This window comes from Chelonia mydas, chromosome 2 (assembly GCF_015237465.2).
Source record: "Chelonia mydas isolate rCheMyd1 chromosome 2, rCheMyd1.pri.v2, whole genome shotgun sequence".
Classification (NCBI taxonomy): domain Eukaryota; kingdom Metazoa; phylum Chordata; order Testudines; family Cheloniidae; genus Chelonia; species Chelonia mydas.
This window is the reverse complement of record NC_057850.1, coordinates 7,879,522-7,907,118: the sequence shown is the minus strand read 5'-3', so window position 1 is coordinate 7,907,118 and position 27,597 is coordinate 7,879,522. Positions and strand designations below refer to the sequence as shown.

At 44.6% G+C, this 27,597-nt stretch overlaps 1 protein-coding gene across 1 annotated transcript in view; it reads right to left on the bottom strand.

Annotated features, from left to right (window-relative positions):
• Positions 1–499: 499 nt before the first annotated feature.
• Positions 500–27,597, bottom strand: part of TSNARE1 (t-SNARE domain containing 1) — a 684,473-nt gene continuing 657,375 nt past the window's right edge. Inside the window, exon 13 of the mRNA XM_037891916.2 lies at positions 500–896. The gene's annotated coding sequence lies outside the window, so the exon portion shown is untranslated. The remainder of the gene's footprint in view (positions 897–27,597) is intronic.

Below are 27,597 nucleotides of genomic sequence, written 5' to 3'. Positions count from 1 at the left end.
CTTAAAAACCTCTAAGGATGGAGATTCCACCACCTCCTTAGGTAACGCATTCCAATGCTTCACCACCCTCCTAGTGAAATAACTGATCTTATTTTCTGATCTTCCATTGCTGTGTCCCCAAAATAAATAAACAGGGCCTTTGAGAGGTGTTGTTTTGTGTATGTAGAGCTGAGAGTCTAAGGCTATATTTACACCATGCTACAGTGCAGATGACATGGGTGTGAGCTTCACAGCGCACCAAAGTGTTGCGCTCTAGCTGCCCCATGTGGACACAGCTGGCACCAACTAAATGGTACCTTAACATAGTTCTCTTCCAAACAGAGAACCCCTGCATCAACTAAACAGCCAACTGATCTGTATGCTAATAATATGCGTAATCCTAAAATGTCTTCATGCCCAGAAGAGCAATTTCTGAAGTAGCAGTTTACTGTACGTGAATTTCCTCTGCCTGTACGAGATTATTTTTAAACCCTGTAAAAAAAGAAACCAACAAAACACATTGACTTTCATGGCTTTAAAAGAACAAAATTAGCGATCAGGAACATGTTGAAAGAAAAAAAACTATAAAGCTGAACTCTCAGTTATACATATTCAAGCACTCTAAACACCAAGCTTCAGCAGCAATGAAATAACATTCCCCAGATACACAGGACAAGTAAAATCCATAACACAAGATCAAATACAGTGTGTGTCTTCAGTGAAAGAGGTAAAGGAAAAAAAAAACATTCATGATCACTAATATATGTTACAAAACCTAGCTTTGCTTTCATACAATTACAGTCTTTATTGGTTACAGCAGTTTTAATATCACATATCAAGTAAAGCCGAAATTGATATATGGCCTGAATGTGAAGTATCTTCAGAGTCTGTTCCACTTCATGGTGAGATCAGGTGCTCTGCAAAGATAAGGATAACGGATAAGTATTCATGGGTGTCCCTGAGAGTTGCAGATATAAAGTGCCAGCCCACGGAAGGATGGCTAGTCGAGACATTCCCAAATAAATACATAATCAGTTGTAAGGTGGATATGCAATCCCATCAGAGTGTGCCTGGTTGGATCCAGTCTAGGCATACAGGAGAGAGCAGAGAATCTCTCGTGGAGGAGGCAGAAGTGGGGGTGGAGATGACGAGGGATTGGCCAAGCTTGGGGAGAAAGCTTAGGCAGGGGACTGTGTTCTGGCACTGTTATTTGTATTACCAGCGGAGCCCAGCACCAGAAGGCAGCAAGGCTGGCCTTTTAAAAAAAATAATGGAGTGGTGCACTAGCCGTTAATGAGTAGGAAGCAGGGTTCAAACCCTAGGTTAGGTCACAAGTGAGACCATATCTAGCAATTTTGGCCGTGTTGCCATTTGGCCACATAATAAAACCAGGCTCTACTTTACTGTACGTGATCACTTTCCCATGACATTTTATTGGTGCCTATGCCTGAAATCCTTCAGAAGATGTACTAAAAACAAAAGATTACTTTACTGTAAACCAACAAGACACCAAAATAGAGGAGAATGACCAAACCCTGAAAACTCACAAAATACAAACCCACGTGAATTATTTTAGTAGCAATTATTTCTCTGAGAATAGTACCTGGGCGCCCCAATTGAGATCAGGATCCCAGTGTGGAAGGTGCCATATGTGCACAGAGTAAGACCCACAGTTTGCCATGAACACATGTAAACAGCATAAACTGCTAAAAAGGAAACAGTAAAATCTTCATCTTCAGTAAATGAATTGTACTTATATCATCACAAAACCATTGGACTGTGTTTCACATGAGATCTGAGAGGTACGGGGAGAAGCCAGAATAGGAATCATATAAACCTGCCTGGCTCTCTAAAAACATCCTCTTCTCTTCTCTCTCCCTGTACTCTGCCGGGGAATGCCATACCCCGATCCAATAGAAGAGTGAAAGGACAGACCAAGCCCTGAGAAGGAGATGGATGTGTCTGTAAGTGCCAAGTATCGATATGGTAACTGGCCACATAAAGAGTGAAAATTGGTGTTCAAAAATTGATGCACAACTGATCATGTTCCTCAGCATTGTTCTTCTCCCTGTAAAAAGTTGCTGGAGTTAATCTGGCCCAATCAAGCCATTCCTGTAGTAATGCCTTTTTAAGACAAGCTGCCATGGTTCATAACATTTTATGTGTGTGCATGAGAGAGAGCTCAGCCTAAGGAAATCCCATGGATCTTGGCTTGGCTTTTCCCTCTGAGGAGCTGGAATCCAAGCTTTCTGTTTGCACTGGGATGAGGGGCACCATATGTTTGACATGTAAACAAGCTTCAATACCAACAGGAGCTGTAATTTTTGGCAGGGTGTGTAACAAGTGGGGATTATGTATCTTGATTTGTGGGCAGAAAAATATCTACATTACAAAACCTACTTAAATCAGGACTAGCTGATCTCTGGGCTGGGACGCAAACCTGTCTTCTGTCTATATCTGGAGATGGATCCTTTGATGCTGTGGCCACAATCCAACTGAGAGAGAGTTTGGGCCATGTGGCCAGCATGGTATAATATTCATTTGGGGTTTAATTTAGGGAAACATGAGTCCCTTTTAAGGACCATCAGAAAGGATTTTTATCCCTCCAAATCCTAAAGTTTTGACAGAGTGCCTATGATTATTGTGATTTATTTGTAGTGTGGTAACACGCAGGAGCCACAGGACTGGACCAGGACCTCACAGTGCTGTAAAAACAGATAACAAAAAGGCAATCCTTACCCAAAAGAATCCTTACCGACTCTAACAGGACAGGGCCTCCACTGGGGTCAATGGGCATTAGCGTTATGCCAAGTTAGCAGCTGAACTCGACATGTTAAGAAATAAAAATTGCCAGGGAGGCTGATCTAACTTCAGGGGAATAATATTTAACAACTTAGGAGCCCAAGATCAGGTCCATGCTCTTCCCCTTGGTGATACTCAAGTCTTCGCTCACTCCCTCTAGCTGACATTCTTCATTCATTCTTATTCGTTCACTCTCCGTCCTTTGAGTGCGACTATTCGCATGAGTAATAGTTTGCAGAACGGGGCCCAGGGAATTTTCTGGGGCCTGATCCAAAGTCTGTGGAAGTCAAAGGGAGTCTTTAGATTGACTTGGATGTCTGGATCTGTCTCATATGCTCTCATCCACTCCGGTGTCTAGTCTATTTGTTATTTTCCTACTCGGGGAGTTCAGTGACTAGCAGCCTGTTTATAATTAGTTTTTTTCTTTCCTGCTGCTCCAACCCCCCTAAATTATAAGGGGCATCCCCCCTCACCCATTAGTATGAATAATAGAGAGCAGTTGGTCTGAATGGCTAGGCTATAGTTCACTAAGGTTAACTGCTGTCAGGGAAATGAGCCTTAATGTCCTTGTATGTTTTCAAAAGTCAAATGAGTGCAGTGTCATCTGGATAAATAGCTGCGTGCACTTGTGCTCGGCATGGAGGGGGGAAGATATAGAGACTACAGTGGGCTAAAAAGAATGCCAGATGGGGCAAGTTTTGTTTGTCTTGGACATTTCCTTCCTGTGACTAATACAGTATATGTTCATCGTTCAATGTGTAGAACTCCAGCTAAAAGCACGAGCAGGAGCCAAGCGCCAGCATTTACCCCAGCAGGGGGCAGGCGCATGCACTTCTCTGTAATCAAACCAAACTGCAGGCTGGTGCCACAGCTTTGCCCCAGATGCACGTTAGAGCAGCCACAGGGCTGCTCTAACGCAGATGGGCTGGAGCAGCCCCCTGTGGACTATTCCATCTGGCCAAGATCGCCAGAGCACATCACCCTCTTCCTCTCCCCATGCTGAAACTCTGCTGGGGGAAGCAAGTGGCTTCAATCCACACTTGAGAGAATTCTCATTTGCCTCACAATGGCAGCCTTAGGTCCACTTTGAAACATTCCTTGCCTCCCTCTCTCCTCCCCGTGCACTGCAGCTACTCAGTGGCATTAACACGACAGCAATTTAGCAGTCCCCTCATTTCTTCATTGTTCCCTCCTGCAGTGCTAGGCTCTCCTGCTCAGACCTTGTGCTGCAGCTTCACAGAAGTTCTGCATCTCCTCTCTGCCCGCGCTCTGCTCAGATCTGTGCTACATCACTAATGGTGCTTGCTTACTTTCCTACCTCCTGCTCTGCTTCCCCACCCTGCCGGAGCTCTCTCACATTTTCCCATCCCATGCTGCATACTGAGTGTGCCATATCTATCATATAATAATATCAATAAGTGTTATTATAAAGCACCCCTCCCTGCCAGAGCTGTGGGACACTGAGATGCTCTGTTAATACAATTATACAGGCCCATTTTCTGTTCCCGGTTTACAAAGACTGTCTTTTCATGCCACAGGATAGCCGACCTCTCCACATCGGCATGTTCTGCTAATTTGGGGATCACTGTTGATCCTGGCCATTTTGCAGATGGGCACCAAGAGATTAGGAGAATATGCCTATAGGAAGACAGTAAGCCAGTAACAGGGCTGGGCAGAGAAGCTGGAATTTCCAGTTCCCTGCTTGAACCATTAGCCCATGGGTCCTTGCTATTGCTGTTGATTTTGTGTGGAAGGTGCTCAGATGCTATGGGGAGGGACAGCAGTATAAAACCCAAAGATAAGCTGAAACCAATACTCTCTCATAGAATCATAGAACATCAGGGCTGGAAGGGACCTCAGGAGGTCCTCTAGTCCAACCCCCTACTCAAAGCAGAACCAACCCCAACTAAATCATCCCAGCCAAGGCTTTGTCAAGCCGGGCCTTAAATACCTCTGAGGATGGAGATTTCACCACCTCCCTAGGGAACCCATTCCAGTGCCTCACCACCCTCCTAGTGAAATAGCGTTTCCTAATATCCAACCTAGACCTCCCCCACTGCAACTTGAGACCATTGCTCCTTGTTCTGTCATCTGCCACCACTGAGAACAGCTGAGCTCCATCCTCTTTGGAACCCCCCTCCAGGTAGTTGAAGGCTGCTATCAAATCCCCCCTCACTTTTCTCTTCTGCAGACTCTCGGGAGGTTTTTCGCTGTTGCCCATCACCAAAGCAACTGAACACCTCCCAGTAAAATACTCACAACCCTCACAGTGGGAATGGTTAGGCCCTTAGGTACCTTACTTTAAGGCCCCATGTTTGAAAACTGGGGCACGTATGTTTTATTTATAGTATTACACCAAGTTACCCAGAGCCTGTTGGACATGGGATATGACATAAATACATAATTGTTATCACTGCACTATTATTTGCTTCGTGGCGGTCTACTTGGGTTCAATTAAAGGAGAAGAAATAAAAAACATAACATGACAGCCAAGGCAAACAACAATATATTCCAGCTCTTCGAAGCTGAATCTAATCAGACAGCAGATTAATCTGAGAACTGCGCCACGGACACAGTGAATCTGGTGGAGCTGAGTTTTTATCTAGGCCTTGTTCAGAGGCAATCTACAGGGCTGTGGGGATGCTTTCAGTAAAGTCTGCTTTTCTAGCAACACATATTGCTCCCTTTTAAATAATTCTTTTCCTCTAATTTGCCACAAAGGTTATGCAGATAAATAAATTATATTCCCCTTTGCTACACATAACTTCTTTTCATTATACAAACCCTCTTACCCTTGTCCCTAGTGGATATTTGTCCATGGCACAAAAGCCACTGTCAGATTTGGCACGGCTGGCTATCTCTGCTTAGGATCAGTGATGTACTGCTTGTAATTTAACAAGAGTTCTTTAACGGTCGTACACCCTGGGCTAGATTCACACGGGGGTCTTGGGCATTGCAATACCTACCTTTTAGGTGCCCTGCCACCCAGTGGCATTCACAGCCCTGAGTTAGTCACCCAGGCTCTCCATCCATTGTATGGGGAGATGTAGGTGCTTAAGACTGGGATTCATGGAAGCCAGCATGCTAAGTGGGGAGCTGCCTAAGCCAGCCAATAGGAAATGCCAAGGAGAGGGATGTGGGCTAAGCCCCGCCCATCAAAAGGAGCTAGGACCTAACTCTGAACTGGAGGGAGGCAACTCCCTCTACTTGGGATTCACAACCTTGGAAACTCTCCTGGAGACAGATGCCTAAGTGACATCAGCACATTCTCAAGAAGAAATGAGGAGGTCGTGCCTTGCTTATACCTAGTACCCCACTGGTTCGAGCACTTATGCAGGTTGAGGGAGACCCCAGTTCAAATCTCCACTCTGCCTGGTTCACAGCAGATGCCCAGGTCTTCTCCCATAAAGGGGAATTCTGCAACCACTAGGCCATGGAGTCATTCTCCTTCACTGGCCCCAGGCATATTTATAGGTTTCAGAGTAACAGCCGTGTTAGTCTGTATTCCCAAAAAGAAAAGGAGTACTTGTGGCACCTTAGAGACTAACCAATTTATTTGAGCATAAGCTTTCGTGAGCTACAGCTCACTTCATCAGATGCATGCTGTGGAAAGTGCAGAAGATATTATATACACACAAAAAGCATGAAAAAATACCTCCTCCCACCCCACTCTCCTGCTGGTAATAGCTTATCTAAAGTGATCACTCTCCTTACAATGTGTATGATAATCAAGTTGGGCCATTTCCAGCACAAATCCAGGTTTTCTCACCCCCCCCACCACACACAAACTCACTCTCCTGCTGGTAATAACATCAGCCACACTATCAGAGGCTCATTCACCTGCACATCCACCAATGTGATATATGCCATCATGTGCCAGCAATGCCCCTCTGCCATGTACATTAGTCAAACTGGACAGTCTCTACATAAAAGAGTAAATGGACACAAATCAGATGTCAAGAATTATAACATTCATAAACCAGTCGGAGAACACTTCAATCTCTCTGGTCACGCGATTACAGACATGAAAGTCGCTATTTTACAACAAAAAAACTTCAAATCCAGACTCCAGCGAGAAACTGCTGAATTGGAATTCATTTGCAAATTGGATACAATTAACTTAGGCTTGAATAGAGACTGGGGGTGGCTTAGTCATTATGCAAGGTAGCCTATTTCCCCTTGTTTTTTCCTACCCTCCCTCCCCCCCCCGACGTTCTTGTTAAACCCTGGATTTGTGCTGGAAATGGCCCACCTTGATTATCATACACAATGTAAGGAGAGTGGTCACTTTGGATAAGCTATTACCAGCAGGAGAGTGAGTTTGTGTGTGGGGGGGGGGTGAGAAAACCTGGATTTGTGCTGGAAATGGCCCAACTTGATTATCATACACATTGTAAGGAGAGTGATCATTTTAGATAAGCTATTACCAGCAGGAGAGTGGGGTGGGAGGAGGTATTTTTTCATGCTTTTTGTGTGTATATAATATCTTCTACACTTTCCACAGCATGCATCCGATGAAGTGAGCTGTAGCTCACGAAAGCTTATGCTCAAATAAATTGGTTAGTCTCTAAGGTGCCACAAGTCCTCCTTTTCTTTTTAGGAATATTTATGTATTTCATACAAATTGGCCAGCTGCAACAGAAGAAATGGAGAGACACCCGCCCCAGACTACCTTCCTAGAGCCCAGTGGTTCATGCAGTGAGGTGGGAGACCTGGGCACAAACCCTAGTCCACAGGAGTGGCATTGGAACCGGGCTCTCTCACATATGAGGAGAGTGCTCTAACCACTGGGCCATGGGGTTTGGGAGGAGAGGTCACCTCAGCCCAGGAGCAGGTGTACTAAAAGCACACCTACCAGAGCAGGCCCTGCAAACAAGCTAGGTGTGGGAGCACTCAGCTTGTGAATGCTACCAGGGTTTAGGTGCTGAGCAGCTCACTGTTGTCAGGACTCAAGCAGCTGTATGCATGCCTGCTGGCACAAACGTAGGCACCTAGGCAACGTTAATGAGGGAAACTTTGGTGCCCATGAATTTTAAGGGCCTACAGAGCTAGGCAGCAGCTGAATGATAGGATTATGAATGCAAGTGGCACCTAAATGCTGGACTTAGGTGCCTAAAGTGGCAGTTAAGAGCCTGTTTACATGGCGAGCTAGTGTGTAGCAAGCCAAGGTGTGAATCTATAACGCAGTAACTCACTGGGTGGACCCTGCTACCATGCGCTCATGTTCTGTTATGCAGTTTGATGTACTACTTGTTCAAACTATAATGGGGCCAAGATTTGGACCACTGAGTCTATTGACAATATAGCACAGATTTCAGCTGTATAAGCGGATGTGAGTTTTGGGGTGTGTATGAAGACCTCCGGAAGAAGTTGTCTTTAGCAAGAAGCCAGAGAAGGTGTAATTCCATTAGAAGCAGGCATTCCACACTTCCCTTCATTTTCATGCTAGAGTTTTAGCAAGGGGCCCCTGAGAATCCACTCTGACCCATCACAGTTGAGGAGTGACCCAGGATTGGCTTGGCAGAGGATATGCCACATCAGACTGCAGTGCATTTGCAGGGCATATTCCAGTGGGAAATCCCCAACTGGATTAGCAACGGGGTGTTGCAGAGAAGGACTATAGCGCTTTGGTAGAGCTGTGTTAAGGATTGGGAACAACAGGGAGTTCCACTGGTCAGAACTGAGGTGAAAATGCAGGGCAGGAATAACAAGGAACGCTGTAGATCAGAACTGAACAGTGCTGGTTGCACTTTGGGGATGGTGAGTGGCAGGACTGGGAATGCTGGGGATCAGGATAGAATACTAAACCTGGTGTTTACCTGACTTCCTATTTCCTGACTTTCAAAAGCACCACGTTTATCCCCGCAAAATGTACCCGCTGTTGTGAAGTGTCCCTCCTACACTCTGAGCTGGTCACAACAAGAGCAGGGCTTCAAATGCAGGCATTCGGCTGTTGCTGGCTGAGAATACACCAAATCCATCCCCATTCATCAACAAACAGAAGCAGGCTGGTCAGAGGGGGAAAAGAAAAGAGCTCCCCCAACCCCTTTTCCGGTTAGAGTATGAGACTGGATCTCTCCCACTGTCATTTTGGGAAGGGAATGGCTTACATAACACAGTATCTTCACTACCAAAATCGGGGGCCCAGGATGCTGGACACCGTATATACACACTGCAAGAGAGACCCCCCTTCCCCACTAAGTTTACAGTCACAATAGCCAAGGCAGCCAAAGGCTGGGAGAAAGGGAGTGTGATCCCCCCACATTTTACAGCTGGGGCACAGATGTGTTAAGGGACTTGCCCAGGATCACAAAGGGAGTCTGTAGCAGAGTTGGGATTTAAACCTACATCTCATGAGCCCCTCCTCCAATTCCTCAACCACAAGACCAGCCTTGCTCATCTCTGTCTGTCATTAGCTAAATCAAACAGAACATTTCTTATATGAGAGATTCCATTCCAGCCCAGAGCTTTATCTAAGGACATAAGAATGGCCATACTGGGTCAGACCAAAGGTCCATCTATCCCAGTATCCTGTCCTCTGACAGTGGCCAATGCCAGGTGCTTCAGAGGGAATGAACAGAACAGGTAATCATCAAGTGATCCATTCCCTGTCACCCATTCCCAGCTTCTGGCAAACAGAGGAAGTATTTAGTTGAGTTGGGGTGGGGAGGTGAAGCAAAGACTGCTACTCCCACACACCCCTGAAACCAAGTGTAGGGCGACATATATAAGCAGGTGTCTAGGGTATGTTGCAGCAGGAAGCCACCAATGTTACAAGTTCCATGGGCCATTATAGGCAACTTAGATTCAAGTGGCAATGTGCAGTGCAGCTTGCTGACAATTACACGGGATGCTTTGCTCTGACTAAACAGTAAGTCACATTTCAGATCCCAGGGGTATATTTTCATTGCCAAAAAATCTTTTGCTTCTGGGTAAGCTTACCCCACTCCTTCTCTCCTCCACAGTCACTCCCCCTAGCAGAACGATGCAGTAGTAGAGGGTGAGTGCAGTTTTCTTTTGGTCACTTAGCTACCCAAAACCACATCTGGTTTCATAATACACCATGACACTGTCTCCTTGACAACTCTGTCTCATGTCACTTTTCTCTGCCTTCTAGCTCTAGAGCTGCACTGGGAATTTTTGCAAAGGGCTCCGGCTAATGTCCAACCCTGGACATAATTGCTTTTCCGTCTCCAGTAAGTGTTTTCTGCTTGATTCAGACAGTTGCCATATGCCCTGAACACACTATTTTGCGTTTGCGTTAGAAGTGAAACTGAGGTTGTGAGAGGTCATCCGGCCCTGTTGGCATCTGCCAACAGGACACCTACGAAGCCACCAGCACTGGGAGCTAATGGACTATACCCTCAGCTAGTGTGAATCACTATAGCTCCACGGACTTCACTGACGCTACGGATTTACACCACCCATGAATCTGGCCCCCATTGCCCTTAGCTCCTAGAGCTTCATCCCCGCCCAGCTCGTCCTCACTCCCTCCTCTAGGGCATTACCATGCCACTTCTGGTCTGAGAGCCTGACCAGCTCAGTGCAGAGCTCGCCTGCTACTTCAAAGCCAGGCTCCATCAACTCCTCCACTGCCGACACAGACCGGTATGCTTTTGGACATCTTGCACCCGAAAAGTTTGGAAAGAGGAAAACACGTGCAAGCTGGCACAAAAACCACGCTGATCCAGACAAGCTCAGGCAGGAGGGATCCCTTTCAAACCGAAGTCACTGGGATGGAGGAAGCAAAGGATTTCTATTTCTCTGCTACAGCAGCAGTGACGTTGCACCCAGCAGAAACTTTCCGGCTCATAAACTGCTGCATAAGCCTAGATGGCTTCCATTCAACCCCAGAATCCAGTATCATTATTTATTCCACAAAGAATATCACTCTCCTCTGGGATAGTCTTTTGGGACGCCAGTAACAACATGAGTAAACTTCTCCAGTGCCATCCTCTTCAAAAGAGGGGAGAGGGGAGGATCCAGGCAGAGATTATAAGTGGCAGAAGAACTCTGACTTTATCCCGTTGCCTTGAAAAAACGGTTAAAAGCGCAATCTGCACATGATCTAATCTAAGTGACATTAAACAGATGGCGCTGAATAGCCAAGAAAATTGACGGCTCTCCCCATCAATGAGCTCTCTTCGCACTTTCGGGTGTATTAGTTCCGTGTAGCTACTCATTTTTGTATTTACCTATTTATTTTTAACAGATGAGTAGGATTGCCTGGGGGGAGTGAAGTTGTTAGCTTAATAGTCAGTAATCCTGTCGCTGGTAAGCAAGAAAAATAAGGGGAGAGCATGGCATGCATTTTTTTCTGGAATCTGCTAACGCTTCAGAGGAGGAGGAGGTTTCCTCCTGTTCTTGGCTGCCATGAAAGTGACTCCAGTGGTGTCAAGGGCATCTCTCTTTGCAGCTGGGGCAGCTTTCAGGAGACAGCAGCTTGTGGAGATCAGCAGAGATTGTGTTCCCACAGAGACTTTTTAGTCATCCTTTTATTGCAAAAAGGCCATTTCAAAGATTTATCTGAAAAGACACAGACACTGGCATTTGCAGCGCCTACTTTCCTGCCTGCCCTCCTGCCCAAGCTGTGCTCTGAAGCGTTCTTGTGCATCCATCAGGTTTTGTTTATTCTTTAACCCTTTCATACCCACACACAAGCCACCAGTTCTGCAGGACTGTACAGACCTCCACTTAGGACCTTTTTATCCTGTTCCCCAAATCAGCATGAGCTCAGAAAGTCTCAGTCAAGAGGTGTAAGTCTAGTCTTGCCTCTCCCATACTCGGAGCTAAGAATACTCCCTTCTCTTTTGGACTCTCAGAAGCTTTAGGAGTGAGTGGGCAGGGGTCGTGGTTTCTTTAAGGCAATCATGCAAGCGTCTCTCGGGTCTATTCAGCCACTGTCCACTTTTCCTGGGGACAATACGGCTGGCAGCCTCACAGTTGGCAATCTCTTCTTACTGGAGGGAAGAGAGAGAGAATTATAGCTTTGTGTGGGTGACCCTCAGGAGAACATGATGAGGAGAACCTGGCCAGAGAAGACACCAGGGACTGGCCACTGCTTGGTACCTGACTTGACAAATCACCAGTTTGCGAAACGTGACAAATCCTATGTTCCTATGGAAACGTAGAACTACTTGCATTCAACCTTCTCTTTGGGTGAACTATCAGTAGCGTGAGTTGCTTATTCAGATCAAAGTACCTGTGGTGGAAGAGAGACAATTTCAGGGAGGTGAATGCTCACAGAGTAGGGAATGTAGCCCTAGTCTGACTGGTGTACAAATCATATTTAACACCCATTCAACATATCATTTCCTTTTCACTGTATCTGGGAGCACACCTACCGATAGCTACAGGGCAGTACTAGATCTTTGCCTCGGCACTTGCGTTTAGCTACAAGCAAAATTTATTCTATGAGGTGAAAAAAGGAAAGCCTTGTTCACACTGAACAGACGTATTCAATCTTAAGAGAAAAGAAGCAAATGGAATGGACTGGATTAATTTTTAAATCAGGAAGGATGTTTTTTTTCTAAAAAGATACACTCTAGTTCAAACAGAAATTGTTTTGGGGAAGTTCTATGACCCGTGTTAGGCAAGAGGTCAGACTAGATGATCTCAGTGGTTCCTGTTGGACTTAGAATACAGGAATCTGCTCTGCATCCTTCCCAACCCTAACAATTGTTTAACCCTTGAGTGTATATTCTGGGCTGAATCCTACAAATCCATTCATGGTGTGCAGCAGGGGCTGGTGTGCACAGGTAAGGTGAAGCACTAGGCTTGATCCACTGCACTGAGTGGAAGTATGATTCTGGGTCCACTGACTGTTCATTGACTTGTAAGAGCAAATGGCAAATAAGCAGCAAGGTGAGGGCAGAGAATAGGCCTGTCTGAGAAGACCTGGGTTAAAGTGGGGGAAAAGAAGCTGAGGCCGACTCTCTCCTGCATGAGAACTGATTGTTAGGGCCAGACCTGATGTCACCTACAACTGCTTCTGGGCAACTCTTAGTTGTGCCACCGTTGTAGGGTGCTTATTGATCATTATGACGACTACTAATTACCCGAGCCCCTTTGTGCTAGGTGCTGTAAACACATAGTAGACAGTCCCTGTCCTGAAGAACTTACAATCTGAATAAAGAAGAGATTATATTGCCGCTATATAAATCCATGGTACACCCACATCTTGAATACTGAGTGTGGTCGCCCCATCTCAAAGAAGATATATTGAAATTGGAAAAGGTTCCAAAAAGGGCAACAAAAATGATTAGGGGTATGGTATTCCATATGAGGAAAGATTAATAAGACTGGGACTTTTCAGCTTGGAAAAGAGACGACTAAGGAGGGATACGATAGAGGTCTATAAAATCATGACAGGTGTGGAGAAAGTAAATAAGAAAGTGTTATTTACTCATTCTCATAACACATGAACTAGGGGTCACCAAATGAAATTAATAGGCAGTAGGTTTAAAACAAACAAAAGGAAGTATTATTTCTACACAATGCACAGTCAACCTGTGGAACTCCTTGCCAGAGGATGTTGTGAAGGCCAAGACTATAACAGGGTTCAAAAAAGAACTAGATGAGTTCATGGATTATAGGTCCATCAATGGCTATTACCCAGGTTGGGTAGAGACGATGTCGCTAGCCTCTGTTTGCCAGAAGCTGGGAATGGGCAAAAGGGGATGGATCACTTGACGATTACCTGTTTTTTTTCATTACCTGTGGGGCAACTGGCATTGGCCACTGTTGGAAGACAGGATACTGGGCTAGATCGACTTTTGGTCTGACCCAGTATGGCCATTCTTATGAGCCAAAGAGGGGGAAAACATACAAGCAGAGTGAACAATATGATGGTGGCAAATGCTGTATTAGTTGCATGATTGGGGGTGTGGGGAGGAGATGGAGAGTTTAATTTGGAGGAGATCAGTTAAATGGAAAGGGGTAAGGATGCAGGATGACGGGACAAGGTGAGGCAGAAGAGGCCAAAAGGGACAAATGTGGAGTGAAGCTGAGGTGAGCAGGCTGTGAGGGAGGGAGGGAGTTGGAGCAACCAGCCAATCAGCACAGGGCAGAGGAAGTCAGAGACCATTGCACAATTTTGATTGGATGTCCAGAGGTCCCTGCTTTGGCTGCTTCTGCCCCTAACCACTGGAGTCTCTGGCTGGCTCTTCTCCGCATTTCCCCCAAGGCCTCGTGGTGTGGGGGCCACAGACCAGTGGTGGATAGGCATAACAGAGTGGAACTCTACCATGCCCTCTCCCTTGTGCCCTCTAACAGCCTCGGTCAGTTTCATCCCATTACTCCTAGTTCTGTCTTCTTAGACTGGGGTATTTGAAAGGAGGGGAAGTGTTGAGAAAGGACCTCTCATGCTACACGTTATCAATAGTAATCTAATTGTTCCTGTTTAAAATTCTCCACCTACGATGTAGTTAAGCCCATTAAGCCCATTTTCGCTGTAATGTCCTGTATACACAAAAATGTCATTTTCATCGCCTTCTCTATCATGGAGCACACGCAGCCCTTCAATCAGCCTAGTATAATTCCCAGGGTAATGGACTGCCTCCTGCCAGGTTCATTTCTGTATACTGGCACTGTGTTTACCAATACACTATAGAGAGCTGGAGGAGCTCGGGTGGTGTCTTTTATTTTCTTTTGAGGAGAAGGAAAAGAAGAGTAAATATTAACAGTAATTGAAAGGTTGATTATTATTGAATATTCTGCATAGTGCCATTTGTTCCACTTGTGCATATGAATGATGATAATTCTGTTTATTCATTGTTTTGATTATTACCTTCTGGTATTGGAAGGAGGCAAAACAAGAAGGGAGGGAGAGGAATTATTTCGGGGCTCCAAGGGATGTCGGAGAAGAAGGATATGAAACCGCGCTCATGTACGTTGCTATTGGATAGGAAGCAATCTTTCCTAAGGGTGAAGTCTATGAAACAGTGGAAGAGTGTCTCAAGGGAAGTGGTGGAAGCCCCATTGCTTACAACTTTTTAAATGACTTTCTGATACCACCGTGACTGGTGTCTTGGAAATATCTACAATAGAAGAAGGAAAACTGAACTGGACAAAACACTGGAGAATAGACAGCAGGGAACAATCATGAATCAGCTGTGGGATGGAAAAGACCTATAAATCTGTCACGTCTAACTCCATGATTGTGGATGCTGTTTGAAAAGCAAAAGATTGTTGTTGTGGTTGCTGCTTGATCTTCTACACAAGGCAGTATTAGGATTTCTTCCCTAGACAATAACAACCAGCAAGGCATTTTGGCACTGCCCTCGACTTTTGTCAGACTGATTTCATAGGAAGCACTATTCATCATGGCTTCAGGTAAAACATTAATCCTACATTTACTTACATTCACCAAACAACAGGTGTTGCCCTCACCTTAGGCAGAAAATTCACCCTCTACGAGAATAACAATGGGACTTAAAATAATATTTATTGTCAGTTTCCTCCCCGCAACTATCTTGGACCAACAGCTGGCAACTGCTAGGATGGCCAGGCTCAGGAATACCACAGGTAGCTCTAATCCTGCTCCCTAGTCAATGTTCTCTGCTGGGCAGTGGCATAGCAGGCAAGCTCTTAGCATCCTGCCTTTTATGAAAAAAGGTGACAGCCACACGTGATGGGACAATTCAGTGACTCGCTAAGTGCTAATGACTGCAGGCACTGACTTTGCTTCGGACTCTCAAGACCTGCTGTTGCTGCCACCAGGGGTTGCCCTCCTTCCCCACCCTTCCTGGAGAACACTGGGAGTCAAAGGAGATAAATTCAGCGCTTACTAACTTTGAGTTCAATTGTGCCATGTAGGTACATACCCACAGTAAGATGCAGAGCACACCCTGGGCATGCTCAAGGAGAAATTCTGCCAGAAGGGACAGCTCTCTGGATGAGAACATAGTTAAGTCTCTGTATCTGATCAGTCCTCAGCCTGGGAAGTGACTTCTTTAAAGCAAGCTAATCAGTGTCAGCGGAGCTGGTGGTTTTTGCAGTGTGGATAGCTGTTACATAAGAATGGCCACACTGGGTCAGACCAAAGGTCCATCTAGACCAGTATCCTGTCTTCCGACAATGGCCAATGACAGGTGCCCCAAAGAGAATGAAAAAAACAGGTAATCATCAAGTGATCCATCCCCTGTCACCCATTCCCAGCTTCTGACAAACAGAGGCTAGGCACACCATCCCTGCCCATCCTCGTTAATTGCCATTGAGGGACCTATCCTCCATGAATGTATCGAGTTCTTTTTTGAAACCTGTTATATACTCTTGGCCTTCATGACATCCTCTGGCAAAGAGTTCCACAGGTTGACTGTTCATTGTGTGGAAATAATACTTCCTTTTGTCTGTTTTAAACCTGCTGCCTATTAATTTCATTTGGTGACCCCTAGTTCTTGTGGATTAAAGGAGTAAATAACACTTCCTTATTTACTTTCTCCACACCAGTCATGATTTTATAGACCTCTATCATATCCCTCCTTAGTCGTCTCTTTTCCAAGCTGAAAAGTCCCAGTCGTATTAATCTCTAAACCTGGGAGCTGGACTGAGATCTGGTGGTCTTTCTCCTCTCCTCCCCATCTCCATATCTGGTTTCCTATTTGTTTGGTGATGATAGCTTTCTGCAGAGCAACATGCAATGCCTTATGTATGTATGAAATCTGAAGATGTTCATTTCCCCTTACTCTCTCCCCCAACAAAGCTTTTGGGAAATACTGTATGTGCATCCTGTAATAAACAACTCCTTCCTCCCCTGGAACAGATGGTGTTCTGTACTCAAACTAAAAACAGTATCTGCAGCAGCCATGCTCAGTAATGAAGGAGGAAAGCTACACGGATCAAGATGGGAGAGGTCAGCAATGAGTTATCAGGAGGCCACTTTCTCCATGGTGCCCAAGCGTCAAGATGAAGAGGATGCGGTACTATTATGAGGAGGATGGAGGTGCTGATGATTCATGCCATGGTATAGTTTAGACCCAAATTCCCTCCTCTTTCCCCTTCCCCATTGGCTGCAGATATTTAAGGCAAGGCTAAAACACTGCTTAAAAAGCACTTACTTAATTAAACCTCAAATGCACAAATTGCTGTAATCTCAGAGATAGTCTCTGTAGTACTTTCCACCGCAGGCTACACCTCAGCCATATGGTACTTTAATAGATAGTAGCTGAGGGAGACCTTTTTAGTTTTAACAGATGGGTGGATGCTATTTACCAAGAAGAAAAAGGAAAGGAGAAAGAGAACGAAGGAGAGAAAAATGGTAAGTGCAACAGCTATTACCAAGATGCACTGTTTTGTAACCATTTGTATTCTGCTCAGAGTGGGTGAGGTCTTGCTTTTCCGCTGTATAAGGAGGAATTTCCAGTGCTTCTCAAAATACTCAGCATCAGCCTCATCAATTTAGGATCCTAGAGGTTTGTGGGTCACAGTCAATAAATGGGGAGTTTTCCTTTGATTAAGGATACAATCCAGCTCCCATTGAAATCAACAGGAGTCTTACCACTGACTTTAGTGTCAGCTGGATCAAGCTATAATTCTGCCAGTTCTGGGCCAGGATAAGAGCTTTAGAAGGCTCCTTCTCCTGCAGCTGTACCACCTAGCGCTGTGGCTTTTTGGATGTCACTTGTGAAGCGGGGCTGGGCTGTGTAAGTACTTCGATTGAAAATCTCAGAGGAGAACTCGGTGCTGCAGGATGTATTGTTGATGAATCAGTAGGTGGCTCGCTTCCCTTTGAGTCCGTGATGATAAGATGCTCAAAGACAAGCCACCTAGTGGATTAACAGGCTTTCAGAAAGGTTATGTGGAGCCCACAGCATGGATATTAAGACTGGCACAGAGTCACTGTCATAAAGGGATGACTCACAGACTGGTCTTCGTGGTTCCAGACACATGACATGAGTCAGGGTTAACAAAATATTACTTGATGGAGATGAGTATCCATTGACTCTGGGCATATTTTCCTTTTTTAAAAATCAGATCAAATCAAGCATAACATCAACCAGAACCAACCTCCTCACACTGGCAGAACCAACTCATGCAATACACATACGGAGACGTCTAGGATGGAGGTCAGCAGAAATGACTCCCGGGACCCCCTGACAGATTAGTCTCCATCTTTCTGGACACCTGTTAGTAATTTCTATCTCTGCCGCTCAAGGGCTTTCTCATCACACAGCACTTCTAGCTTCTCAAGAATTCCTTCTGCAGAGGCCTGTTCAACCGCGCTGGGAGGATCCAACACCTGTAGCTGTGTTTGCTGCTCCTTGTTTGTGCTGTCACCGACTGAATGGGTGGCTGTTAGTACTGTCAGCACAAAAGCACTGTCAGGAGCACTCTGGACGTCTTCAAAACACACACCCAGGCCCAGAATCTCAAAGGTATTTAGGCCCCTATCTGCCCTGTTGGCACTTAAGTCCACCATTTAGGTGCCATCTAACCCCAAGGCATCCCAGTCCCTCTGGCATCCCAGGGCTAGGTGGCATTTGCAAAGCAGCTAACGAGCCACACAGAGCCCTAGCTCAAACCAAAGCCTGGGAGGCACCAAAACAGGTTTCTCCCATTAAGTGGGGGAACACGCATCTCACCAGTGGGGCCCAATCCCACAGGTGTGCTCGGAGCACACCTACGACCTGATACCTGTCAGAGCCCAGGAGCAGCAGGAGGTCTGGATGCAGGATACGAGATAGGTGTGGGGGCAGCGTCCACACAGAAGACAGCTGGGAACACGGAGCAAGCATCAGAGAAGTATCAGTTGTGAGCAGGAGATAGAGAGATGCTTTTGACTGCTAAGGCATGTGCTACATTAGTGGTTGGTCTGTCTTAGGTGGCTAACTCAAGGAGAGGGCTGGCAATTGAGCATCCTGAGCAGAAGGAGGCATCTGTCTCTGGTCCATCAGCCAGGCACATCAGATCAGCTGCTTAGGCCTAAACTCCTCCCCTCTCCCTGCCCCTTTTGCCACTCATCTGCTTGGCACGTCACTCCTGGCTAGCTTCCTGCACAGCTTGCTGACTTCTGAAATGCTGAGCAGAGCAGAGCCTAAGTACTAAGTACCTTTGAGGATCTGAGCCCCAGCGTTCTCCTAATTTTACTCGGTATCTTCTGTCTCTCACCTAGGATTGGCTCTGAGGGATGACCTGGGGCGGATGCTATAGTCTCTGTTTGGCAGCCAGCATTCTTTCCCATTTGCAATGTAGAGAACTGTTTGGCATTCTTGTCACAAAGCTGGTTCGGTTCCAGTTTCTGGGCATATAATTCTTTTGCAACCACTTCAAGGTTAATTTTCTGTGGCTCAAGAAACTTGTTAGATACTGGCACCAATGTCCTACTGCTCATAAGCTCTGAACTGTTGCTCCAGAGCACTGAGAGGTGTATTGTCATATTTTACAGAACCCTTGAATGCACCAGGGTTTTTTTTAAATCAAGGTTTTTATTATTTGTACCAACTTCTCTGATAATCCACTTGACATAGTAAGGGGTTGATGTGCTGTGAACAGCGTATCAAAATGAATTGCTGACATGATTCACTCTGGAATTGTGCCCCATCGTTTGTTATTTTAATAACTCATCTGGAATCCCAAGGCAAGCAAATTACAATTAACCTGTGTTAGTTCATTGTCACTCAGTGTATTCCGCAATAGCTCAATTTTTAAAAACATTAAGTAGTACCCTCCACTAACAAGTGGCAATTTTTCCAGTTTAATTCTAATAGACCTGGGCCACACTTGGCTTAAAGGTGAGGAAGAATTTATTAGAGTTTCATTGGTTCTTTTGCATTCCCTTTCCTGTACTGATGGCAGATTTCACACTTGAACACCTTATCCTCCATGGCAGTATTCATGCCTGGCCACAGTAGGACACTCAAGCTCTGTTCTGACACTTTTCAGTACTTCAGGCACTGCAGATTTTGCTTCATATTTTCAACCCCTTATTCAAAGTCAAATTTGTCATGACCCACTTAAATGTATTACAAAAGTAAGAGGGAAAATATATCAATGTTAAGCCTGTATAATTAATGTGTGTATGTGCATGTTTACTTTGTGAGGTTGACGCAGAATACTTGACCTTGAAGGATAAGGGTATGTGGGGACTGAAATTTTCTTTGCTTTTCAATTAAATAATTTTTTCAACATCTCACAACAGCAATGCCTGCCTTTTGTGACCCTCCCCTTCAGTCACTGCTTGTGTAAGGATTGTATTTGTCACCAAGGCTAGTTGTCTGGTATTCTGTGTCTCACACTGGCCAATGCTGAATGGTTCAAAAGAAAGCATCAAATCCCAGTGATTAACCAAACTGTAATATCTCATAATTAATTTATATTGTAACAAGTAGGATTGGGACTCCATTCATAGAATCTAGGGTTGGAAGAGACCTCAGGAGGTCACCTAGTCCAACCCCCTGCGCAAAGCAGAACCAACACCAACTAAATCATCCCAACCAGGGCTTTGTCAAGCCGGGCCTTAAAAACCTCTATGGATGGAGATTCCACCACCTCCCTAGGTAACTCATTCCAGAGCTTCACCACCCTCCTCGTGAAATAGTTTTTCCTTATATCCAACGTAGACCTCCCCCATTGCAACTTGAGACCTTTGCTCCTTGTTCTGTCGTCTGCCACCACTGAGAACAGCCTAGCTCCATCCTCTTTGAAACCCCCCTTCAGGTAGCTGAAGGCTGCTATCAAATCCCCCTTCACTCTTCTCCATTGCTGAAACTGCACGAACATAGAGATAAACACGCTGCCTGCCCTGAAGGGTTTACAGTATAGTGGAACAACATACGAAGAGAGGCAGAATGGGACACAATAATATATACAACCTTCGATACCTACATAGGTTTACTATTTGTTTTTAAGTTTTAGCTCAATAGATTTTAAGGCCTAGTGGGACCATTATGATCATCACATCCTATTATATATTCCATACCAGAGAATTTCTTCCAGTAATTCTTGTTTCAAGTCCAATAACTTCTCGTGGAACTAGAACTTATCTTTTAGAAAGACATCCATTTTGCAGTGACATTGATGCATACTGGCATTCCCTAAATGTCCCTCAGCCTAACTATTTAAATATGGGCTAATTTTCTGAAGGGTTTGTGTCAGAACTGGGTTTTGGAGAAGGGCTCTGAAGGAGGAGAGGTTAAAAGACTTAAAGATCAGCTTGTGGTGGGAATTCCTTCCTGATCCATAGCTGGTGATCAGTTGAAGCATGAGGACTGAGAGTCCTGAATATTGATCTCTTAGTTAGTGTAACTATCAGAGCTATTTTCACTCATATACATGGTAATCCATTTTTGAAAATAATACTATATCGATTTGCTTTGTTGGTTTCACATTTTCAAATGTCACTGAGGGGGGGGGCAGAGATTTAAGATGCTTGCCTTTGCCTTATCCTTTTGTTTCTTATAAGTGGTGCCAGTGGGAGGATTACATGTCATTTAGAATCTGTATTTAAATTGGAGAGGTTTAATTTCCCCCCTATAAAACTGCAATTGTTAAAAATTAATAAATATGTAACTTGCCTTCAGCAAATTATCTCTCGAAACAGTACTTGCAGGAATTACAACACAGGCTGTGTCCATCCTCCCCTCCATGCCTGCATCGTCACATTTTGACTCTTTAATGAAACGTTATGCAAAGGAAAATCTAAATATTCCTTTGCAGACACACTCAGCCACTTCTGCCATATGTTGCTTGCCTTTGAGTATTTGCATTTGAATGCCGTTCGCTATATTACCTTCAGATCACATTTGAATAGAAGACCTCAGAAGAGACAGCTTTGAAGAGGAAACATCTGTTAGGAGCACTGGTGCAACATGCTGGAGATGACCTCACAGAGCTGAATGTTCCAGTGCAATTACCCAGGCTCTCCTCTGGGCAGCAGCTCTTTAGCAGAAGTTTCCAAGCCTCTGTGCACCAAAAGAGAGGAAGAGCTACGCATCCACCCTCCGGGGAGGGAAGAGCAAGTGTAGGGATGGAGCTTAAGTAAGATCTCATGTTGTTACGTAAATTTGGAATCATGGAATCATAGAATATCAGGGTTGGAAGGGACCTCAGGAGGTCATCTAGTCCAACCCCCTGCTCAAAGCAGGACCAAGGCAGCCTTACAAGGTGTGCGCATGAGCCTTCTCCGGGCACAGTGGTGTGCACTAAGCCTGCAGTGTAGTAGTGCCAGCAGGAAGTGTCTCTGCTCCATATTCAGAGGAAAAGGCCAGAGTATTGGACAAACAAGGAGAAAAAGTCACGGCTACCAAGTCTGGGGCCAATTTCTGTTCATCGTACTCATACACGCAGCCCACTGAAAATCAGCAGGGAGTAAGGCAAGGAGGATCTGTGTCAGAAACCGTGATGGGGATGGCCAGATATAGTGGGTTGGAGCCATGGCAGTCAGGCCTCGTGGTTGGAGCCAGCCTCAGGAGTCCAGAGCAGGGTTGGAGCGAGGCTGGAGTGAAAGCAAGGCTGGAGCAGGACCAGAAACAGGATGGGAGCAACAGCAGGGCTGGAGCAAGACTAAGAACAGGGCTGGAGCAGGAGCTAGGCTGGAGCAGGCTAAGGCTCAGGGAGTCTGTCACAGCTAGCAGGCAGGAGAGAGTTTCAAGCCCTGAAGTGACACTGAGCAGACTCAGCTGCTGTTCCTCCTGTGAGGCTTATATACTTGCCCTGAGAGTCACCAGACTAGTTCAGTGTCCTTTGCATGCTTAGTGTGTGCCACTTACTTTCTTTTACATGACCCACATGGGGACTGAAGGGATGTATCACTATCTCCTATCACTGACTGTTTGGGCTGGAAGGTAGTCTGAGTATCACCTCTTTGTGGAAGATAAAGTGCTCCCATCCTCCTTTTGGAGATGGGATGACTCGGAGCTACACTGTCATGATTACAAAGGAATGCACTGAAACTGTGTCCACAGGCTTGAAAGAGGGGATCTGTGAGCATTTCGAAGGCAACATTCAGGTGGCAAATGAGTGTTTCACAATCCAATGGGTGACAGGATTGTCACAAGAGTGGCAGGTGTGCGTAACACCAACATCCTCTTTCAGACAGGGTTTACAAGGGCCATGATCTCTAGCAGGAGCCGCTTGTTATTAAGTGACTAGAAAGCCTGGGATTGTTTAGTTTTTCCATGATATTCTGGGGTGGGGGCAGGGGGAAGCGTGTTCTTTTATGTTCCCAAAGTTCATAGTGTATTGTTACATGCAAACTATTAAAAATGACTAATTGGTTACTTCAAATGTTGTAACAATGGCATTAACCAATATAGCAAGTATTGGGAAAATCAAAGCCAAAGGAACTCAGTTCCAAACTCCCTCTGTTGTGCTGTCATTATTGCTTTGCTGGGGCTCACAAAAGCACAGGATCTTTGAAGCTTTATGTGGCCCTGCACTTCATTATAAATGGATGTATTTAGTTAGAACAGGGTCACCTTAACCCTGGCTTTCCTGGCATGGATGGGTTTAAACAAAATGCATTATTTTTAATTTACAGGTGAATTAAAAGGTGAATCTATGAATTCTTTTTTCAAACAAACAACAAGATGCCAATGCCAAATTTTGGAGAGAACAGAAGAAGAATTAAATAATGGCAGGCAAATGCACTGTAACACAAAACTCTTTAGAACCGGTCCTTCCATTATCTACTTGACAAGACGTTGGTCCCAATTCCCTTTTGTACAAGTCGTATATTCCGCTGCCGCAGAGAAATTAGCCATTGAATTCAGGAGCCTCTGGTCCCATTCCAACAGTTAAAGCCATTAGTGGCATCCCCAGCAGTTTGTGTTACTACCGTAGCACCTAGGATCCCTGGTCATAGACCAGAATCCCGCTGGCTTAGGCATTGCACAGACATAGAACAAAAAAGACAGTCCCTGCCTCCAAGAGCTTACAATCTAAATATCACACAAGAGATTGCGGATAGACGCAGATAGACAGGGGGAGTACAAGGAAACAGAGAGGCATTACTGGTCAGCATGATACACAGTGGCCTCAGCACAACGGTGGCCCAAACGTTGTCAAGCTCTTTGTAGGCATTGTGGCAACGGAGAATTTTAAAGGAGGGTTTTAAAGAGGACAATGAGGTGGCTTTGCGGATGTTTATGCTCCTCTCAAGCATTAGGGGAAGCATGGGAGAGAGCACAGAGATGCTTCTTTGAAAATTGAACAATCCTGGATCAATCAGAGGCAGGAGTCAATATTTCAATAGTGAACAAGAGATAAGAGGTAGGGTGGGCATAGGCTGGGAAAAGCTCTGGTTTAGGTCCTTCAGGAGAAACACAGAAATCTGAATTCAGAGGATGTTGTAAAGGCCAAGATCATAACAGGGTTTAAAAAAGAACTAGATAAATTCATGTAGGATAGGTCCATCCATGGCTATTAGCCAGGATGGGCAGGAATGGCGTCCCTAGCATCTGTTTGCCAGAAGCTGGGAATAAGCGACAGGGGATGGATCACTTGATGATTACCTGTTCTGTTCATTCCCTCTGGGGCACCTGGCACTGGCCACTGTTGGAAGACAGGATACTGGGCTAGACGGATCCTTGGTCTGCCGCAGTAGGGCCATTCTTATGTAGAACTCAGCAGATGAAAAGCCTTTTAGTTCTCGTAGCCAAACTGATGTTAAGCACGATATAAGGTGCAAGGACTAACAAATTCTTTTTAGCAGTGGTTCAGCTGCAGCCACTGCTGACACCAGTTGTCACCAGTGGGGTCATGTTCCTAGTTCAGGGAAGCCCTGAGTCATCAAGGCGTCAAGCAAAGAGTGGAAGTTAGATAAATGTTTTATCACCTTCCCTGCCTCCTTTACACAAAGTGTTTCTAAAGCAAAACTAGTTACCAAGGAGCTGCCTACATAACTTGCCTAAGCAGAATCCTGTTGTATTAAGGGAGTTAAATGAAAATCGGAAAGTGAAATCTTTCCTTTTTGTTCCCTTAATTGCCAGACAAAGTGCAATTTTCTGTACTGCTCTGTTGACCAGATGCCCTTGTCATTCACCGACTGACTACAGTAATGGAACCTGACATCCTCTTTGTTGTCCCTCACTATGTTTGTGTGAGTCACAAACTAAACAAAATAAACCAGCTAAAAATACACTAGGAACAGCTTGGGTTGCATTAAATAACAAAGCTATAAAATATCCTTTGTCTAGTAACTTTTTTTTTTCAGACCCAAGGCTCAAAGTTTTCTGGATGTGCTATGTGCACTCAACAATGAAGCTATTTGCAGGACAAATCATGTATTTAGGGTGGAATGTTCCAAAGCACCTACAGACAGATTTTTAAAAGTATTTAGGTGCCTAAAGATGCAAATAGGTGTCTCGTGGAATTTTCAAGAGTGCCTAAGCAGGTTAGTTGCCAGGAGCCTAAAATCTCACTAGGCACCTACCTACATCTTCAGGTGCTTACATTCCTCTGAAAATCTGGCTCCTAGTGATTTAGGAGGCAAGTTCCCTTCACAGTGAAAGGGACGTGCTCCCAAGTCACTTACCAGAAAAACTCAACAATAGTTTAACAGCAAGAAACAAGATAATCGTTAATGGCTGCTATTGTTGCCTCTAAACCACCTAGATAGCTGATGCAGGAACTCCCTTTCTTTGTTTCTGCTCCTTAAATGTGAAATTCATAGAATCATAGAATCATAGAATATCAGGGTTGGAAGGGACCTCAGGAGGTCATCAAGTCCAACCCCCTGCTCAAAGTAGGACCGATCCCCAACTAAATCATTCACCCCCAAACAGATGTCTATGCATCACTTAAGCCTTCAAAATAGGATGTAAGTGATGCACAGACCTTGTGCTGGTCCTCTGCAGACAGGTGAATTTCACACAGTAAGAGTTGTGTCCAAGGAAGTGTGGCCACCTTGAAGTTTATCGTTACTCTTTGTACCATGTTGGAGACCTTAATGAAGAACTGTAGATTAGTTCTGCTAAAACTAGAATACTGTATTTAGGTCTAGGTGCACTGCATTAGCAAAAAACTGTCAATGAATAATTCAGAGGATGAAAAGGTTGATTTATGAAGAATGATTAAAGCAAATTAATATCTACAGTTTGTCTTAATCGTGCTGAAGTGGAAATATGATAAGAGTACAAGCATTCACAAAAGAGGGGAGTGAATTATTTCAGGTGGCACACAGAGATTTAGAACTAGGAACAATGGGATCACTAAAATGATTGGGGCGAGTAAAGAGACTGAAAAGATTGGGACTGTTTACTATAGACATGAGATGAATAAGAGGGGATATGATAGTTAAAAAGTAAATAAAGTAATTAGTGATCTACAGAAGTTAGGTCAGAAGCTTCTGTTCTCCCTCTCTCAAAACACAAGAGCAAAAGAACATTCAATAAAACTGAAAGGCAGCAAATTCAAATCTGATAGAGGAAATATGTTTTCACATATGTAATTATCCTGTGGAACTTATTGCGACAGGATGACAAGACTAAGAAATTATCAGGGGTCAAAAATTGATTAAACATTTATATGGATAACAAGCATATCCACAGTTATAATACTCAAAGCCAATTTTTTTAAGGGATATAAAACCTCATACTACAGGGTTTAAGCCAACCTCTAACTATCAGAGGTTACAATGAGACCTTCATGAGGGGGGATTATGCCACATCTGCTTACTGCAGGGTTCTTGTACCTTTCTCTGAAGCATCTGGTACTGTTGGAGACTGTATACTGCACTAGATGGACCCTGGGTCTGATCCTTTATGACAATTCCCATGTTTCCTATGTACGTTAAGCCAAGGAAGTTTTAGCCTGAAAAGCAAGTAAAACTCATAACACTGAACTCTATTAGACTAGAGAACAGAAGAGTAAGGGAAATTGTATCAAAAAGGACATTTAAAACAAAAATGGACAAATCATTGGAGCGTACTATCTAGTGTAGAAATTAGAATCTCTTCATACTACTGTATGGAACAACTATGCTTTGGCAGCAGGGTAACCAAAAAGATCTTTTTCCATCCCCAGGTTCTATAATTTTATGAAGGTAGGAAAATATGACACGTGCATTTTTATTATAAATATTTGTTCACCATGTAGCCTTCTGGGATACTAATCTTATTTTCTTGAGGGGTCTGGGAAGCGAGAGGTCATGCAATCTTACGCACTTTGCATGGCACGGCACTCAATGTCAATAGGAAACAGCAACATTAAGCAGAAGCCACAATTTGAGTTCAGTTTACACTCACAAGGGTAAGAGGTACGTTTCTAAAACACAGACAATATTGTCTTGTATTTCAAGAGAACAGATAAGTTATTCCAGCTGTTTGGGTCCGTGTCATAGCATAAGTTAAGCCAACAAAAATGACTTTAAATTTACAGGGCTCTCCTGGATGCTAAAATGTAGACATTGGGGTGAAATTCTCCTCTATGCAGAGGTCCAGTACAAAGTCCAGGCACCACTTAAATTCCATTTAAGCTCTCAAAAATAGAGTGTAAGTGAAATTTCAGTGTTGCATAAGTCTTGTTCTGGCCCTCTGAACAGACATGAATTTCATCCCAGGTGAGATTCAAGAGAAGAGAAATGTGATTATTAGTTGGAGATGAAGGAACTCTGGGAGAAAAGCAGATGAGGAAATTGAGGCCCAGTGAGGTTAAATTGCAGAGACAGGTAAAGACTCTAGGAATCCTTGCTTCTAGTCTTCTGCTGTAACCTGAGACACAGCATTCCTCCCGTGCTCCTTAGAGCTCTGATCTCTGCAATTTTTATTGCCATTTACTGCTCCATCTAAAGATCTTTCTTTACCTTTGTGTGTGTGTGTGTGTGAATTTCTGATTATTTTGTATCTTTGCTGGGCACTGATTGTTAATATCTCATTGGTG